Source organism: Macaca thibetana, chromosome 2 (genome assembly GCF_024542745.1).
Source record: "Macaca thibetana thibetana isolate TM-01 chromosome 2, ASM2454274v1, whole genome shotgun sequence".
In the NCBI taxonomy this organism is placed as follows: Eukaryota; Metazoa; Chordata; class Mammalia; order Primates; family Cercopithecidae; genus Macaca; species Macaca thibetana.
The window spans coordinates 119,395,328-119,413,704 of NC_065579.1; the positions used below are offsets into that span (position 1 = coordinate 119,395,328).

Genomic DNA, 18,377 nt, shown 5'->3' on the forward strand with positions numbered 1-18,377 from the left:
AAAGGAAATGTCAACTACAGTTTAGAAAGGTGATTTTGGCCTTGGAGCCTGGGAGAGATCTGAAGAGCCCACACTCGGGTCTTGCCTGAGCTCTGTCAACAACTTTGGTTCTGCTCTGTGCCTCGGTTTACCTCATCTGTCAAATAACAGGGATTAACTGACTATATGACCTCCCAGGCCTCTCCCAGCTCCTCCCTTCTCTGAATCCTGGCCAGTGGTCATAAGGCTGAAGAACTGCTAAGAAGTCACCCTTGAGGAGCTCGTTAAAGTTCTAAACTCACTCTCCAAAATGCAGGTATTGTAAATAGGGACATTAAAAAAAAAGGGGGTACCCCAGGTGAATCTCAGGCAGGGATTCCTCAAAGCTTTGAGAAACTCTGAGAAAAATGAGTCTTTTCATTTAAATGGGAATGAAGCCTGGGAAGGGCCCACTCCTTTAGGCATTGGCCTATGAATCATCAAAAGGAGACTCAAACCCCCAATTAAACCTTTAGAATGTAGAAACCAAATAAGAATAGATCATCTCAAGAAGTGAAATGGACAGAATAAAAATCCTCCCTTAGTGCTGTAGTGCTGTGCCCTGCCCCATGCCAAGCACTTGATACTCATTAGTGCCTGTCAGTCACAGTCAGCTGCACGGGCAGATGGGCTGCATGGTCAGGTTCTGAAGCTAGGGGGCACAAGCAGGGAGCAAGGACGCCTTTGACCTTTGTGGTGAGGAGCATGCATCACAAATGATGACAGGCTTTGGTTAGCTTTTCTAACTTCTCATTTGGCATTGATGTTTCCACTATGTAGCGAACAGGCTTACCCTTTGCTTTCGTGTTGCTTCCCTAACATCTTTTCATTTTAACCGAAACAACTAACATGTCAAGATATTACCATAATATATGATTGAAAATATGCCACTTTTTGAGAACGTGCTCAAAGGAATCAATCTCCCACATTCCCCTTGCCTTCCAGTTATGCCATGAAGTAGATAAGATCAAAATCAAATGCTTCTAAGAATTCATCTATAGAAATCTTTGCAGGAGATAATCCATCAACCTTTGAGATAGGCAGGCCCTTAAAACCAGGGTGATTCCCTGCATACAAAACCATAACTAATGTCAAATTAGAGTAAACCTAACATTGGGTACTCTCGATCAACAAGGAAAAAAATGGAACCTAAGGAGAATTAGATTTGGCTAAGTGCAGATTCAGAATTAACAAAGGAAATAGGTGTTCTGACATTAATAAATATTTCTTGTTGTCACCATCAGAATATTTTTGGCATTGAGGAAGATGACACAATAGCCTAAATAGGAGGAGAATACAGAACGTTTAAGCATATTTGCCTTGATTTTTAAGCTCACTGGACCCTTCTGCTGCAAAGATTAATTTCCAGAGGGAACTTATTCACCAAGATCCAGTACTAATTACTTTGTCAGTGTAACTCCCATGGAGAAGAAAGCTCATATCTTAGAAGATAGGGCAGCATAAGTGGGGCAAAATGGACTTTGGAGGCAGACAGAACTGGATTTGAATGCTTGCTCCACCACTCTAGCTGTGTGTCTTTGTCAAATTGCAAAACTTCTCAAAGCCTATGCTTTCTCAACTGTAATGGGAATAACAACCAGGACTTTAAAAATGTATTCTAAGAATGAGAGAGAGGCCGGTCACAGTGGCTCATGCCCATAATCCCAGCACTTTGGGAAGCCGAGGTGGGCAGATCACTTGAGGCCAGGAGTTCAAGACCAGCCTGGCCAACATGGTGAAACCCTGTCCTTATTAAAAATACAAAAATTAGCCAGGTGTGGTGGCACGCACCTGTAATCCCAGCTACTTGGGCGGTTGAGACATGAGAATCACTTGAACCTGGGGGGTAGAGGTTGCAGTTAGCCGAGATCGCACCACTGCACACCTCTACCACCTCCAACTCAGAGTCCTGTTAGAAAATAAGTTTCTGAACCTGGAAAACTGTGCACTCTTCTATAGACTCAGCCAAAATATGCCCCATCTCTCAACAATCTCCACCGTAGTACAAAGGTTTCCTTATAGTTTAGTAGCAGGTATTGTTTAATGCAGGGATTTTCAACATTCTATTGCCAAAAATTCCATTAAATCATGTTTTTGAAGCTCTTGCATACCAAATAGGTGATACTTATTCAACAAATTATTGTCCCATTTCTTATTAATCTAAGGTATAAATAATTTTCCCATAGAGGTTTTGAATGAACACCATTCATTCATCAGTAAATGTCTATGCAGTACTCTGTGTGATGTGCTGGGGACACAATGCTCACAGAGACCTGGTTCCTGCTCACAGTTTGTTGGGAAGATGGACAAGTGAAAGGCATGACAGTGAGAAAGAGCCGTGACAAGGCAAGTGCAGAGTGTTAAGGGAGTCTATGGAAGAGGCATTGCCTGTGACTTGGAGAGTTAGGAATGACTTTCTGGAGGAAGTACATCAGTCCCAGGACCTGAAGAATGAGTGAGAGACAGCCAAGACAGACAACACAGGGAGAATGCTTTGGGCAAAGGGAACGATGTGTGCAAGTCTTTGGGATGAGTGAACAAGCTGAATTCCATAAAGGAAACATTTTTGGTGTGGCTGAAGTGTGACCTTCCCAACACATTTAGTCCTGTGCTGCCTCACGTTGGTCAGGTGGTTGATTTCAATTAGGCTTATTGCGAATATCTTCCAGGGTTTGTAAAATGCCAGCTGAGAATAGTCAAGGGCTTTGGTCGGAAAAAATCAAGCTAATTTCCAACCTCCACAGTTGAGTGTCTACACTGCCTTGGGCAGTGCGCTTATTCTCTTTAAGCCTCAATTTCCACATCTATGAACGAAAGAATAATATCTAGCTTGTCGAGTAGTTGGGACCATTAAATATATTGATGACTCTCTACTGAGGTACCTAATGGATTCCCTGACACATAGTAGCCACTCAATAAATCGTAACCATTCCAGTAGCCACCAGTGAGAGCTGAATTCTGTAAACTTCCAACTGGCAAATGCTGATACAGTTAATGTCTGTGGTCAAAACCCAGGTGTATCAAATTTAGTTTTGTTTTTGAAGACAAAAATCCTCAATAATATTTATACACTGATAATTCTCACTACTTTTGATTACTATGACCCAGATGCTCTGAAAAGCATTTATATTAAATTTTTATTTAACCCTTACAATCATGCTATGAGATTATTTGTATTTCTACAAAAGAAAAAGCCTCCTGATCTTAACTACATTTTCACATTTGGGGTTAAACAGTTTCATTTCCTGCACAAGTTCCCAGGGACTTTAATCTGAAAATATGCATTATCATATCTGAGATAGAGGAAAACAGTCTAAAGGGTTTTCCAGATGTATTTGATCATTAAATCCCATTTTGATTGGATGCAAATTAAAATTTCATTGAAATGTACTTTGTGAAATGCTAAAATATTATCAGCGCTATTTTATACTTGAGAAAACTGGGCCTCAGAGAAGTTAAGCAACTTTCCTATTGTCAAACAGCTAATAAGCGGGAGGGATTGTGATTTGAAACCAGGTCTTTCTAGCTCCAAAAACATACACTTGGCTACTGAACAATTTTTTTTAATGCAGCTCCAATTCTTAGAAAACATGTAAGGTACAAAAACATAGGCCGCTATACTAAAACCCCAACAACTCTGGGTAGAACGGTCTGAACAAAAACCAAAAAAAATCTTTGCATACCAAGTCAGGAGTCTTAGTCTTAAAGGATAGTGCCCACTCGTAGTGCTGGAAAAAGGTTAAAAAAAAAAAAAAAAAAAAAAGCCACCCTGGTTCCGCAGTACCAATACCTCCCCACTGTCAAGCAACTGCGCACAGCACACAATGATCCGCCTACCTTATTGATTCTCCCTGTAGCCTAGGTTGTTATCCCCACATCTCAGAGCTCAAGCTCCACCTACAGTGGCCCAGTTTTTCTACCTATCTCTCCCTATTTTAGTGGTGCTTAGTGACAGCTCACATCTGGTTGTACCCTCAGCAAGGCAACTGCAGCCCACTACTGAGTATATTACTAAAGCAAATGATTCATTTAGCCCAAACCTAATAATCCCTCCTCAAAACTCAGAGAATATGAAAAAGAATTGCCCCATCTAGTTCCCTCAGCATTATGGGAACAGGCAAGACTTTCATTTACTTCAGCAGCCCATATGTTTGAAGGTCAAACAACACCTGGGTATTTCTTTGAAATAAACTAATTGAGCCTGGATGATTTAGAGTTAGTCTTGCTGAAAGACTCACTGGATCTCCAACGGTAACGCAAGACCTGCTTTTGAAAACTCTGGATTCCTCCAACCCCAGCTTTATCAAATGGCAAAGAATATTTGATGCTGTTCAAAGATTAAGGCCTGGATCAAACTGAGTAAAAAGAAAGAGAAAGGATTGCTTTCAAACTACTATGAAAAAGAGCCTCGGCCCCAGGTGTTCAGAGTGGTAAAGAAATCAGAGCCAGCCAAAGGGAAATCAGGCAGAGGGCCTAGAAAGGAATAGTTTTCAAATGCTAAGTGTGCATAGAAAGCAACTGGGAGGCATTTTAATAATGCAGGCTTCCCACCTGGCTTTTCCCTTATATTGCTCCCCACTTCCCTTTTTTTTTTTTTTTGAGACAGGGTCTCGTTTGGTCACCCAGGCTGGAGTGCAGTAACACAACCATAGCTCACTGCAGTCTCAACCTCTTGGGCTCAAACAATCCTCCCACCTCAGCCTTCCAAATAGCTGGGACTGCAGGTGTGTGCCACCATGCCTAGCTAATTTTTGTAATTTTTTTTGTAGAGACAGGGTTTCTCCTTTCCCAGGCCTAAACTCCTGAGCTCAAGTAATCCACTTGCCTTGGCTTCTCAAAGTGCTCGGATTACAGGCATGATATGGTTTGGCTGTGTCCCCACCCAAATCTCATCTTGAATTGTAGCTCCCATAATTCCCATGTGTTGTGGGAGGGACTCCATGGGAGATACTTGATTCATGGGGGCAGTTTCCCCCATAGTGTTCACGTGGTAGTAAGTCTCACAAGATCTGAAGGCTTTATAAGGGGAAACCCCTTTTGCCTCACTTCTCTCTTGCCTGCCACCATGTAAGATGTGCCTTTCACCTTCTGCCGTGATTGAGGCCTCCCCAGCCACGTGTAATTGTGAGTCCATTAAACCTATTTTTCTTTATAAATTACCCAATCTCAGGTATGTCTTTATCAGTAGCATGAAAATGGACTAATAAAAGGTGTGAGCCACTGCTCCCAGCTGTGTTCCCCTTTTAGCTGGTTTTCATGGAAACCTTGCTCATAGGAACACACCGAATTAACACATATTGAGACCAGTTTGATTCAGATTGGGAGAAATGCATCAATTTCACCTATTTCGTTTGTATAACATGCTGCCATGAACACCAGTTAGTTTGGTTTATGTCAGGCGGCTTCTATCTGAAAGCCAAAGTTGGCCTCAAGGTGGAAAATCCCCACTTTGCCTATTGGTCCTCCAGTTTCACAAACACATAGGACCTTGTACTTGTCTTTATCATTTTCAGTGGCACTGTGGTGAAGTATTTCCCCACTGCACTATTAATATCTTATTCTCCACTTGACTGTGAACTCCATGTGGATCCATGCCTATCTTGGTCATAACTGCATCCCTAGAATCCAGCACAATACATCACGGTATTCCCTAATTATTTGCTGAATTAATAAATGAATGGTATTAGAAACCAGTGACAGGGCTAACAAGAACTTTCTGGGACAAATACATTGGGTGATACACAATTTTTTTAAAAAATGGAGAAAATGCACAACCATTTATTTTCATCTCATAATTTTAAAATGTACATATTTACCAAGAATTATACTGTTTGGTTCCAACCACACTCAACCATTACGATTGAGGGAGAGTATGGAAACTGAAATAATAATAATAGAGTATAATAATAATAATGATCAGAGCTAAGATTTATGAAGGACTTGTGTGCCCAGTCCTGTGCTAGGTTTTGTTTATGTATTACCTCATATAATTGCCTCAACCAGTCTATGAGGTAGGTATCTCCATTTTATAAAATGAGGGGACTGGGAGCTGCCCATGAGGATTCCAATATGCCTGTGCTCTCAAACAGTATGCAGAGACTATAAGGGAAAGTTCATTCATTCATTCATTCAACAAATATCTGAGTATGTACTATTACTATCCTAGAACTAAATAGTGCAGATAATAAGCAAAAATACATACCATCTCAATTCTTTTGGTGTTTATAGTATAGTAGGGGAGATAGATGTTAATCAATAACCACACAAAAATGACAAATACACAGCTGTTTTAAGTATTATAAAGGATCAATATATATCATTAGGAGAAATTGGTCCAAGGCAGCTGTATTGAGCTGAGACCTGAGGGAGGAGTAGACATTAACTAGGGAAGGAGAAGAGGGAGAAGTGCTCAAGGAAAAAGGAAGAGTTGTGCAAAGGCCCTGTGGTAAGAGGAAACATATGCTTGATGAGGGAATAAAAGCAAGCTATGAGAGGCTGGAATGGTGAAAGCAAGAGGCTGTATATAGCCAGAAAGGTAGGTGGGCCCTAGAGCAGTGGTTTTCAGACTTGAGTATATACATCAGAATCACTTGGAGGGCTTGTGAAAACACAATCTGTTGGACCCCTTCCCCAGAGTTTCTGACTCAGCAGATCTAAAGTGAGACATAAGATGTTGAATTTCAAAGCACACTACTGGGTGATGCTGATGTATTCTAAGACTACACTTTGAGAACCACTCCCCTAGACTAGGTAGCACCTGGTGAGTTATGGGGCAGATTTCTGACTGTGTCCTAAGAAGAATGAAAAATAATGAAAGGATTCTAAGCTTGGGAGTGACACGATGCAATTTACATTTTGAAAATGCAGGGTAGAGACAAGATGGTAGAGAGGCCAGGGTGGATGCAGGTAGATCAGTCCAAGGGTAAGTTGCAGTGTTCAGAAAAGACATCATTGTGGCATGGCCTAAGGTAATGACCAAGGAGGTAGACAGAGGTAGATGGGATTCAAGAGAGATTTAGTCAGTGAAGTCAGTAGAACTTGGTGATGAATAAGGGGGTTAAGGGAGAGATTAGCTGTTTGGCTTCTGCATGCACAAGTAAACAGAACAGTGGTGTTGTTCAGCGAGAGAGACCCTGGAAGAGGACCAGGCCTGGGAGAGAAGATCATGAGCTCAGTCTTGGACATGCTGAATGTGAGGTACTTTCAAGGCATTCAAAAGATGGTAAGTAGACAGTTGATATATGGGTCTGGAGTTAAGGGCAAGATCAAGACTGGAGATAAAACCATGAGCGTTCTGAGTATATATGCAACTTGAAAACCACAGGGGTGGATGAGATCACTGGGTAGAGAAATCAGAATAAGAAGAGAGGGCCTAGGACCTCCAACAACTAATGGCTGGGCAAAAGAAGAAGAACCTACAGAGAAGGACAAGGAACACTAGGAAAAAAAACAGAGAGAATTGTGCCCAGAAATCAGAGAAAGGGAAGGTACAGTAGGCAATAGTACCAGTGATGCTCGGATGCCAACTAAGATGAAGACTAAAGAATGTCTGTTGGATTTAGGAATGTGGAGGTAACCATGGTGAGAAGTAATTTGGTGAAGGGGGAGAGGAGAAGTTGGGAGTAGGCCACCATTAACATTGGGGAAAGAAAGTGTTTAATCTCCAACCCTCACTTAGTATTATTTTCAATATCCTTCCTTCCCAGTTATAGCCCAAACACGTTATTTTCCCTCCTTATTCACTGCCAAATGAATCAGAAGTTCACTCTCCCTTTTTTTTTTTTTTTTTTTTACCTCCCACTTACTCTTCCTGCAACTCTAATTTGAATTATGGCCTATGAATATTTTTCCTAAATATTATAATTTATCTATTTTTATTTGTTTCAACACACAGAATAGTTGCAAAAATTTACCTTCTCTTAACAAGAAAGATATCATCTCTGATTTGTCACTAAAGGAGATCTCAAGAATATGAGGCTACAGGTCCTGATCTTACTTCTCTAACTGGTCACTTAACTTTGGAGAATGGGCAATCATGGGACTATTTACTGACTAGACCAGTGTAATGTATAGGCAATGTAAAGTTAAAGATCTCACAAGTCCTTTACTTATGTGAGAAGTCTGCCTACATAGGAAATCAATTTACTTTTCTAGTGCACATCACTTTCTGCTCAACAGCAAATTTAGAATCTGGAATTCAGAGCCTGTTAAATCAGGACACAAACCTTGGACTTGTAACTTTCCACTGGTGCAACGTTGGATAAGATATTCAACATCTCTGAGCCTTATTTTTAAATTTATGGTTTAAAAAGCATAACAATACATACCTTAAAATATAATTGTAAAGTATTAACTGCTTAGCATACTTTGTGTTAAACAATTCCATTGTAACAGAGTCACTATAGTGGTACTCAAGCAACCACAAAGGAGAAAAATAAGAAACAATCATACAAGAAAGTGTGTTCTCTAAATAACATCCAAAAATCCTGAATAATTTGTTTGGGCTTTTCTATACTAGCCCTTTTAAAAAACTTTTAAATCTGTTATACTTTCAAATGAATTCATCATGAATTGTGCCCTCTTCAACCATTATTGTACTCATCCAAAAAGGGATTTGTTGAAGTTGCTTTTCAAAATTCAATACTCCTTTCAGGTAAATGCTTATTTTTTTAAAAAAAAATTTAATTAAGTAAAATTAAATACTCCAAAGTTTTTACTATTTAACTTCTGTTTAAATAAAAATAAGAAATTGGGTGCTCATAAAACAAGAGAGAAATACATGAATGGAACTAGTCGGTTTAATTTAGGGTTGTGCAGATAAAACAAACATGAAAAAAACAACAAGGAAATCATGGCCTAACCCAATTCCCTAGGCAAAAGAAGCAGAATAGACAATGGAAATGTATACCATTCATTCATTTTTTCATTCATTAAATCAGTTCTGAATACTTAGTAAAAGGCCCAGGGCTAGGATCAAAACCAAAATAAATAGATTTTGTTGTTGATTTTGAACTTCCATCTTGTCAGATACAGCCTTGACTCATTGTTGAAAGCAGATGTAGAGCCACCAAATTGGATGCCAAGGAGAAGAGAAGAGGTGTGCTTTGTATGGATTCCATGGAGCTCCAGTGGTGGAATCAGTTAGCAGACAGTACTTACATGTATGGATTCTCTGCAATTTGGTAGAAGAAAAACAAATAATTACTGCATAAAAATTTCCACATTGAGTTTACCTGCCTATGTCCAAGCCAACAGCAAGAGAAATGCCATTCAGAAAAAGTTCTCCATCCAGTAGCATCATTGACCAACTCACCAAAATAGTAATACTAATGATGACCATGATGATGATTGTGATGATGATGATATGAGTCTTTACCTAGTATTTAAAAGCAATGCACATGTATTTACCTATGTTATCTCTTTCTCCCTGGCAAAAACCTCAGCGTAGGGAGACTATTATAATCTCAATTTTTGAGACAAGGAAACTGAAGATAGGATAGATTAAGGTCACACCAGTATAAATGGCAGGATAAGACCTAAAAGTATTTATTCTATGGTGCTGATCCCATTTTAAAATTAACTTGCTTTGGCTCCAAAATAAGTAACCCAATTTGTGGATTTTTAAAATTCTATATCCTTATTTGCCCTAACAAATGACTCTTTGAAGGTCATAATAATTGCTACAAATCAAGGTTAAAACTACATTTCTCCCCCCCAGCACCACCTTTTTTGGTGTGCTCGGCAAAGCAGCTCAGTTTTCGTCCTAGAAAACTAGTCTTCCCCAACACCTCTCCTGGCAGGGGAACCCCGTCTAATAGACCCTTGAGCGCTTTCTGTAAATTACTCACTCTGGATCCTGAAGCTCAGCAAAACTTTCTCAGTCTAACCCAAGAGCAGTAACTATTTCTCGCACCAAAAGAATGCTCTCCCTCACTGCCATAAAGGCCTCTGAGAACAGCCAAAAGGGAATGGCAGATGGCAGAACTGCTATTCACTCTGAGGTCATCTATAGCACTGGTAGCCTGCAGACCTGAGCAGAAAGGGTATTCCTTCATTGGGGTAAGATTTTCTAGCCACAAACTTTTTGTTTTATTGCAATGATTTTTTTTTTTTTTTTTTCCCGAGGACAGTATCATCTTCTTTAAGGAAATTTTTGCCTTTCATGGGTCATTTGGAATTTTTGCTGAGACACAGCCTTGGCTAGCTCAGCATCAGATCCCTGTACTATGTGGGGGGTTATTTTTTAAATATAAGATCTGATCATTTTATGCTAAGGGGCTATATTCTTTGTGAAATTCTAAAGGCCAGTAAAACCACAAAAATCCTACTTTTCATTCAGCATAGGTTGCTGTGTCTTTAAACCAAAGGTACTCCTAGTTCAAAATGGAATAAACTTTTGAGAGCACTTATTATATTCCAGCCTCTGTGCTTAAAGGTCATATATATATACTATTGCTTTTATAATCACTACTTGAACTCTTGAATGTGAGAATTATTATGAATTCCATTTTACTGATGAGAACATGGTTAGATAACTTGCTCCAAATATTGACAATTTTTGAAGCTAGTGATGGGTACACAGGGGATCACTGAGTTATTTTCTCTAATTTTGTCTATGTTTAAAATTGTTCATAATACAATGTTGTTATTGTTGCTTTTATAGTAACTTCCCAGAAGACCCCTAGCTCATGAGTAGAGTCTGGGGTTTTAAACCCAAATCTATTAGCCTGCAAAGCCCAAGCTCTTAAACATGACCATGCTGTTGAATATTGCCCAGTTGACAGTTTTAGCCAATGTCTACCTGATGCCAAAACAACTTCCTAGAAAACCAAAACCCAAACCAACGTGAGCATATTTGGTGTACTCAGCAGCAGGCAACCATCCTGAAATGATTCTTAGATCAAAATTATTGAGTGTATCACATTACAAAAAGCATTTTCTCAGTGAAAATGTCTAATTTTCAGAGCAATCAAAACTGCATCCTCACCACCAATAAGCTTTATTTATTTAGCATACCATTTGGGGTCTAAACAACCTCTCCTTAATGGGTATGTCAGGCCCAAGAACAGTAACGATGGCATTTGGCTGCAATCTCAACATGAAATGAGCACTACATTTGCTGTTTCCTGGTTATTTAGCCCTCAACATGGAAACCCATCTTAAACAATGACTGGGGGATCTTTGAGCCTGGGTCTACATGATCTTTTTGTTAAACACCTAACCAGCACTATGCAGCTCGTGTTTCTGTAACCGATCACTATTGATTTTATGACTTCATTCTCTGGTTTATTAAAGTGACATATAAAATATACTTGTTTCATAAGTGAAAGCAACATGTTTATTTTCTCCTGATAGAATCTTACAAGACCCTGTGATACATCCTGCCATCCTCAAATATTGGGAAACCAGGCTTAGGATTTATCCTGACACCAAATCTCTCGCCATAATTATGAACAATTTCTAGCTCCAGCTGCTGGAGACTTTATTCCCATGCCTTGCCATTTGATTTTCTCTTTGAGGAAACGTGAGATTTCTCCCTCTTGCCAAAGTTTGGTTTAAGTGGACCTAAGACTTGCCTGAGGGATAGTTTCTAGAGAAGCATGGAGTTCTGGAAAGCCTCAGCCATCTGTCAGGGGAAAAGCATTGCTTAGTTTGTAAAAAGAAAAAAGAGAAACTTCTCTGTAGAGCTTAACTACATAAGCTGAACAGGGGGAAGGGCTGTTGGGGTGTGTTCTTATCACAAAAATGGCTTATTCAGATAATCCTTCTCAGTGGAGACCCTTCTACAGCTATGGTATTTAAACAGAAGGAAAGCATTTTGATGCATTGAAGACGCTGATAAAGAAGCCATACAACAACCATTTCCTTGGCCATATCCATTATTCCATAAACATCCATATCAGATATAAATAATTTAAATATGGAAAAAGTATAAAGGCGTATCTACCTCTTGCTAAAATAAATCACTAAAAATTGATGTATTTGAGCAAACCAGTTACCTTGGCACTATGGAGAAAGATGTAAAGCTAAACAAAGGTTGACCCCACTCCATGCCCATCCCAGCCCCCACTACAGTGAATTTAAGCAAATATGTCCTTGTAATTCTCAGATTTGATTTCTTAATCCAGGAGTTTTTATTGCTTATCAAGCCCTACACCTCCTTTCTATTATGAATATTTGACAACACAACCAACAGTTTCAAAAATATTAACATGATGACTTCACTACGAGATAGAGGAGAAATAGAGAAAATTAACTTATAATAAAATAACATATTTTAAAATGTAAGTGCTCAGGCATGATTACACTAGAAGACATACTGATCTGTGCATCCATTTATATAAAATCATTGTGGATTTTTAAAAAGTTAGAATACTCACAGAATATTGTTCATTCTTTCACTTTCCATTTGACAGTTTGAAATAAGAACTAAGGACAATCATATATACTTGCATAGAATTACCGTGAGTCTGACAGCTACAAACTCAAACCAGCTGTTACAGTGAAATTTCCATGAGTGGTGCCATCATTGTTGATTGGTGATATGATATTCTGAAATGGTGAACAATGCTTGGTAAAACTCTGAAGGTAGTCAACTATAACCTATCCTCTGTAGTTGCAGTCCTGGAAAATGTAATAATACTAAAGCATTATCTATCTATATCTATCTCTATCAATCATGTAGCCTCGGTTATACATAAAATAAATATATGCAGGTTTTCAACCACATAAATGTCCAGCAGGACATCTGAAAGTTATCCAGGACTCAGGAAAATTTACCATTTCTATGTCTACTTCACATATTGTAGGATGTCTGCAACTTCCAGACTCGACTCATTAAATGACAGTAGTGTCTCCCCAGTTGTGACAACCTAAATCATTCCCAAAGATTTCTAAAAAGCCTTCTGATAGTCATATTCCCTTTGAGAACCAATGTCTGATGGAAATATCAAGTCAACACTCTCCAATGCTTTCCCACAGAATTTGTGCTGTGGTCCCCACAAGGGATGCCCTAGTCTCACTTTCTTCCCAGATACACCCTTTATCCTTTATAGAGCTCATATAGTCTCTCACCTTCAACATGGCCTGCCTTTCGCCTGCTAGCTGGACCAGAACTCTCCTACTTCTGAATTCCCATTACGTTGATTATTTCTAGGGTTCATATCAACAACTAATTATCTGCTAACCCATACTGATATTTAAAAGCCGTATGAACATGCCTTATTCTCCCAAATCAACAGAAAAGTCCTTGAAAGAAGTCTTTTTAGTATTTTCTATCTACACAGTTCTATGGAGGCACTTGTGGACCAAGGTTGAGTTAATAAAGCTTAAAGTTTGAGGAAATGGGTTTCATACTTCTAGGATATATGAAAATGTAAATGTGGAGCAATCCAGACTGTAACTCAAGCTTCCAAGTCATTTCTCCACCTAGATGTAATTCTCACTGTACAAATTTACACCCATTCTCATTCAGAGTGCCTATTGGTGTTGCTCACACCAATATATATGCATGTATATGTATGCATATGTGTGTACATACATATATAATGTGTACACATAGATGTAGAATGTGGAATGATAGGCAATGGAGACTCAGAAGGGTGAGGGAGTGGATGATGAAAAATTATTTAATGAATACAATGTAAGTTATTTGAGTGATGGATACCCTTTATAAAAGTGTTGATTTCACCACTACGCAATCTGTGCAAGTAACAAAATTGTACTTGTACCCCATAAATTTATTGAAATTAAAAAATAAAAAATAAAAGACAAATGTAGGTATGGTCTGTTAAAAATGTATGGAATGAATGCATCATTCATATAAAAATATATGAACTGAACACTCAACATTAATGATGAGTGATAATTCATTCATTGGATAAATAGTTGTAAATTTCCTACTGTGTGGATTTAGCTCTGCAATGCCACTGCCACTGTTCATAAGAAGTTAAGCATCTTAATAATAACAACAGCTACATTAATAGAGTATTTAATCTGTCAGGTGCTTTCTGTGAATTTCACAGACATTACTTATTTAATCCTCAGAAACCCCAAGGAGGCAGGCACTACTATTCCCATTTTGCAGATAAGAAAGCTAATTCTTAGAGAAGTGAACTATCTTTCCCCTTATAAGCAGAAGAGGCAGAATTCTAGATTTGTCTGCCTCCAAAGCCTATGCTCTTAACCGCACCACCCTTCTATTCTTAGTTGAGTGATAGGAGGTGGGGGTACAATAAAAGACAATGATCAAAGAACTTGGGGTCCCAGAGACATATAGGATGAAGTGCCAAGGGGATATTGGTAAGGGCATAAGGGATGAATTCAGAGCCAGGAGTGACAATAGAAGGTGGCAATGGAGGTGCAGGGGTTAAGGTCACTCTTAGAAGGAGAGTGGGGTCTCTCCTATAACAGAAGGCATTCCAGGGATGAAGGCTAAGGAGGAGGCAGCACTGTACCCTCCTAGCACACAGGTGGGAGTAGACACCCATGGAGAAGAAACATACAGACTCAGGAGTATATGACTCAGGAGCTTGTAGGAGCTTTAGCTGGAAGCAAACCACACCAGGGAAGCTCACACAGCCGCCTGCACTGATGCCTCAGGAGTGTCCTGCAAACAACTCTCATGTTCCTCACGCAAGCCGGTCTCCTTTGTTCTCTAGCTCAGCCAAACAAACCATGTGAGTCATGCCCTGGCCCCCTCATATCTGTTCTTAGCCAGTTGTCTGCAGACACTCAGGAAGGAGGACAGATGAAAGATGAAATTACCTCTCTGGGTTTCAGGGCAGGCTGGGCCAACTGTGATAACTGATAGGGAAACCTCTGGAATTCAGGTTCAGTTTGGAGAGTCACCAAGAAGTGGATTACAGCTAATGGGAGGTTATATGACTTAACTCCAGCACCATGCACAGGAACAGCTAGAACAGAGGCGATGGCTAATACAGGACTACTCTCTAGGTGGACTGGAAACACTTACCTATGGTCCTCGTCTCTTCCTTGAGTCTAGGGAGCCATGGCTGCCATTTCTTCTCCCTGCCTCCTCCTCAGGAAGAAATGGTCTTCAGCCTCCCCTGTCAGGCCCGTTTGAGAAAAAGGAGTAGGAGACCCTGCATAGGTATCATGACTGTGTAGGTTTGTGAGCCTTTGTCAGGCTCTGCGCAACAAGTTGAATTCCTTGCTCACCAAGAAGTAACACTTATCCTGTAGTAAAAAGAAAAAAAAATTTTTGAGACAGAGTCTCGCCTGTCACTCAGGCTGGAGTACAGTGGCGCGATCTCAGCTCACTGCAACCTCCACCTCCTGGGTTCAAGAGATTCTCTCCTGCCTCAGCCTTCTGAGTAGCTGCGACTACAGGCACCTGCCACCACATCCAACTAAATTTTGTATTTTTAGCAGAGACAGGTTTCACCATGTTGGCCAGGCTGGTCTCAAACTCCTGACCTCAAGTAATCCGCCTGCCTCAGCCTCCTGAAGTGCTGGGATTACAGGTATGAACCATCACACGCAGCCCTCTAGGAAAATTCTTTAAGTCAAATTTAACATAATATGAAATCATAAATGCCCAGGGGAAATACACCAAACCTATATGCCAGGCCCAGTGCTAAACACTTTACCTGGAACTATCTAGTGTAATCACGATTAGAACAACCCTGCAAGGCAGGTGCCATGATCATTTTTATTTACAGATGAGAGAACTGAGGCAGAGCAATGATAAGCACATCAGGTTCTGCTACAACGCATGTTTGCTCCAACACGGTTGATGCGTGTTGTGAGCCACACCATCCTCATCTGGTGCTACAACTTTCCCTAGGATTCCAGATAACCAGCTCCTGCCACTTCACAGTAGCTTGCAAGTTGCAACCCTTTCCACCCCACTTCCATAGGCAAACCCTAGGTCTTTTTCCAGGTGGAGTGCCATATTTATATATTGTTGTATTTGTTATTGTTTTTTAGCTATTTATCAAGTGTAAAGTTGTCTACTGTTTCTTTAGTGTTAAATTAAATTTGGCCTAAAGCTATCTCCATATCTTGAGTCTGTATGTATCAAAATGCAACCTAACTTACAAGTATATTCTTGTAACTAATGGCTGAGTCTCAGCCAATCATAGCAGCTGAGCTTCAGTCAATCACAGGCTGCCAAATGATTAGAACATGTCAAATAAGGCAAACTACTGAACTGCAACCAATCAAGTTATTGTTATACCTCACTTCCTTACTCTGTCTATAAATACTGACTGCCCACATTGCTGCATGAAGCTCTCTCAAGCTCTCCTGTGCAACAAGTCAAATCCCTTGTTCACCAAGAAGTAACACTCATTCTCTAGTAAAATTATTTAAGTCAAATTTTGGGGGCTTCCCAATTCATGAATCATTCTTTGCTGAAATAAACTCTACTAAATTTAATTATCTAAAGTTTTTCTTTTAACATTAGGTTTCTATCTTTTTTTTTAACATGTCACTGAAAAAGTTGTTTTGTGCTGTGCCCTGAGCCCCATTTTCCTCATAAGCCTTGTGCTTTGTACTGCCCAATTTAGCATAATGCAGTGAGTTTATGGAACATATATGCTATGTTAAACAATAGCTGTTTGCTGAGGTTACATGGCTAGGTAGTGGCCCAGCAGGGATTCAAACAAAACTTGCTAGAAAACCCAGCGTAGCTTCTTAATCCCTGTATCTTCCTGCATTGGTACAAATATTCTCTTTTAATCTTCACAGCAACCTTAAGAGGTCTTATTATCCCTATTATACAGTTGAAGAAGTTGAGATTCAGAAATTATCACTAAAAGCTTCAATGGAATTAACCAAATATGGTAACTGAAATTTACACTCAAGTCTGTTTACTTCTGAAGCACTTACCCAAACCAGGACTTCAGCAGTCTGTATAAATAGTAAGGTTTTGTACTAAAGGGATAATGCCACAGGTCTACACAAATCTTAATTGACAGTTACCAATTCAGCTCTTTTTGACTGGGTAAAGAATCAGTCCTTAACATTAAGAGCCATTATCTGAACTATTTTTCCATTCCCTTGCTTCTCTGTTGTTGCTTTTGTTCATTCATCCAGTCCTTCATCAAGTATTGAGTCCACAGATATGATATACCTGATGTTTAGTCTTACCTTAAGTATCACTTTAGAGATGCCTTCTATAATTCATGCCCCACCAGTTCAATTAGGAGGTTCTTTTATTAATAGCACCCTTTGTCTCCCTTCCCCAGTACTTACCACTAGCAATGATGGTATGATTATTTGTAAAGAGTTCTTGATCATCTTCCCCCGTGATGGTACAGTCAATGAGAACAGAACATGTCAGCATCCAGTGCCATAACCTGACAAATAGTAGCTGCTCAATAAATCCTTGACTGTTTCACTAATGACCTTAGATCTGGCACTGATATAAAAAGAAGCCCACAGAACATCTTCATCCTAGACAAGTGCCTCTTCAACAATAAAGTTTTAAAGGTTATTGAAAGTCTTGAGCTAGAAGGATATATCCCTGCAGTGAGTTCACAGAAGGACTGTAAAGAAAAAGTAGCTGACAGACGGAAAACTGATCCACAACAACTTCTATAAACGGACCATGAAATAATCAGGTTCCTTGGTCTTTTATTTGTTTCTGGATGGAGTCCCAGGCAGGGAAGATAACCTTCGCCTCAGAACAATGTGGCGCATCATCTGTAAATGTAATGAGATGATGAATTATTCCAGTGTCATTATGCTCATGATTTATGGGGAGACATTATCTGCTAAAAGCCAGGGCTGAAAGAATATTGATTTCACTTTTACTGAGACAGCCATTTAAAACTTTTTAAAGACAGCAAATGATTGTTTAAAAGACCAGCTTCAAAAAGGCCAGTTTCAAACCATTCGGTGGGGAGCGGTGGGGAAGCAGAAATGGTGATACAGCTCCTTTAAGACCCCAGTGGGCAAAGTTAGGTCATCCTGCTCTATATTCTCCAGCAACACCTTGTACTTCTCCTTTGCAGCATTTGGTTGCATGCACAGGATTTTATACCAGATTATTCTTTAGGAAACTTACAGGTTCAAAGCTGAGTTTTATTTTGCTCAGGGAAATCATTTTCTGTCCTTTATCCCAATTTATTTTGAAATCCAGAGGTGCGGTGGCTCACGCCTGTAATCCCCGCACTTTGGGAGACTGAGGCAGGTGGATCACCTGAGGTCAGGAGTTTGAGACCAGTCTTGCCAACAGGTTGAAACCCCATCTCTACTAAAACTACAAAAATTAGCCAAGCGTGATGGTGGGCACCTGTAATCCCAGCTACTCGGGAGGCTGAGGTAGGAGAATCGCTTGAACCTGGGAGGCAGAGGTTGCAGTGAGCCAAGATTGCACTGCTGCATTCCAG

At 39.8% G+C, this 18,377-nt stretch overlaps 1 protein-coding gene and 3 long non-coding RNA genes across 5 annotated transcripts in view; 1 reads left to right on the plus strand and 3 right to left on the minus strand.

Moving 5' to 3' along the window:
- LOC126948844 (uncharacterized) overlaps window positions 1–8,785 on the plus strand; it is a 347,273-nt gene extending 338,488 nt beyond the window's left edge. The window contains exon 9 of the long non-coding RNA XR_007723535.1: window positions 178–8,785. This is a non-coding gene — a long non-coding RNA (uncharacterized LOC126948844). The remainder of the gene's footprint in view (window positions 1–177) is intronic.
- Window positions 1–18,377, minus strand: part of PSMD6 (proteasome 26S subunit, non-ATPase 6) — a 1,096,682-nt gene that overhangs the window by 1,010,142 nt on the left and 68,163 nt on the right. The window lies entirely within an intron of this gene.
- On the minus strand, window positions 8,781–17,518 carry LOC126948855 (uncharacterized). 2 transcript variants are annotated; one of them, XR_007723551.1, is made up of 3 exons: window positions 17,239–17,518; window positions 14,993–15,216; window positions 8,781–9,190 (listed from the first exon to the last, which is right to left on the minus strand). It is a non-coding gene; the product is annotated as an uncharacterized LOC126948855 (long non-coding RNA). The 2 variants fall into 2 exon arrangements; XR_007723550.1 differs by lacking the exon at window positions 8,781–9,190 and adding an exon at window positions 12,316–12,570.
- LOC126948859 (uncharacterized) overlaps window positions 17,608–18,377 on the minus strand; it is a 60,705-nt gene continuing 59,935 nt past the window's right edge. Inside the window, exon 3 of the long non-coding RNA XR_007723555.1 lies at window positions 17,608–17,688. This is a non-coding gene — a long non-coding RNA (uncharacterized LOC126948859). The remainder of the gene's footprint in view (window positions 17,689–18,377) is intronic.